The following is a 1,630-nucleotide window of genomic DNA, read 5'->3' on the forward strand; positions in this document are numbered from 1 at the left end:
GCTACTTTAAAATTAATTTAATAGGTACCTTTAGTTTCAACGTTGTTCAGTAAATGTTATCATCAGTGACGACTTCTTAGAGTCGAGTAATATACTACTATTTCCTTCGCTTGTCTTGGAAACATTTACTTCTTTATCAAATAAGTTATCATCTTCATTCAAAAGCAATTCAGTTACGTTTAGAATCAATCAAGTTTGTAAAACTTAGGCGCAGGGTGTGCGCGCAACCAACGTCCTCTCCATAGCGGATACGGTACTCCCCTACGCTGAGTAGATATCTCTATTAAACTTATAATAAAGAGGTGATAATATAAGGATAATATAAAATAATAACACTGTTTCTTTAATCATTCATGAAGTCTTTGTATTGCAATGTGTATGATAGTGTATAATATGTAGGTATAATTGTGTATAATAATAATAGGCAATATGTATAATTGTGTATAATAATAATATGCAGCTCGTCAGCTGATTACCTGTGTGCTGGTGTCCGTTAGCGGCTTCAAACCAGAACGCTACCGTCTTGGGATACACAAATTCTCACAATAAAAAATACAATATAATACTAAAATATGTGAAGATCCCAAGAGCGTGCGACTAACGAGCCACCAGCTCAGCCGTGCAACAATTCACTAACATATAATTCACCAACAACAAATGAACCACGTGCTTCTATAAGTATGCCGCTGTCAGCCCTGAATGTGGAAAATAATATTAAAAGAGCACAATGTTGTGGCTATGAACAATACTTACAGAAGCAAATCACAACATGAAACAAACGATTGACAAAATGACGATGAAATGTGAAATGAGGTTTTTGCACTTTGGAGTTACACGTTTCGACACTGGCTGGAACACCGTACAGCTCGAGTGACGGCAAAAGAAGAACGATGAAGTATAAAAAAAAACATTATGAACACGACGAAAAAGTAGGAAAACTCACGATAATATATTTTGGATATCACAAAAACGGTTAATCACAAGACGGATAACGATAATACGAATGTGTGATAACGAAGGCCACACTGCTGGTTGGTCGCAAACAACAGCTAGGCTTCACTGCCGACCGGTGCTGCAACAGTGGAGCGCAGCGTTACCACATTAACACAAAAATTACAAATATTGTTTGGGCGCAAACACAGGGCTCACCAAAGTAACATGATGAGTGATCCGACGCGTGATATGACACGTGATTTTATAGTAACATGTTACTCCCGAAATTTGTTATTGAAATATAGTGAAAATCACGCAAGTCCGTACACCGATCAAACATGTCAGAACCTGCGTCAGTTTTGAATCATATCTGAAGTTTTGTCTGTGACCAAAGTGCTGCTTGCACTACTTTTGTCATTCGTTATTTACTCGTCACTGAGCCTACATTGTACGTTATTTCAAAAAAAGATATATTTTGTATAGTACTAGGTGTTTTGACTAGGTAAGTACTAAGTAGTTAGTATAGGTATAGGTCACGATTAAAGATAGTATGGTTGCCCATCGAATCTAGAAAAGTGTCTACCGAAATGAATCTCCATTATCAGTATTAAACAGCTGGAAATTTACGCTCTAGCGCTTATTTGTTGTAGTGATTCTAAATGCAATTACCTTTCAAATGTAAATTGTAGTTCCGTGA

This window comes from Acyrthosiphon pisum, unplaced genomic scaffold (assembly GCF_005508785.2).
Source record: "Acyrthosiphon pisum isolate AL4f unplaced genomic scaffold, pea_aphid_22Mar2018_4r6ur Scaffold_21701;HRSCAF=24638, whole genome shotgun sequence".
Taxonomy (NCBI): domain Eukaryota; kingdom Metazoa; phylum Arthropoda; class Insecta; order Hemiptera; family Aphididae; genus Acyrthosiphon; species Acyrthosiphon pisum.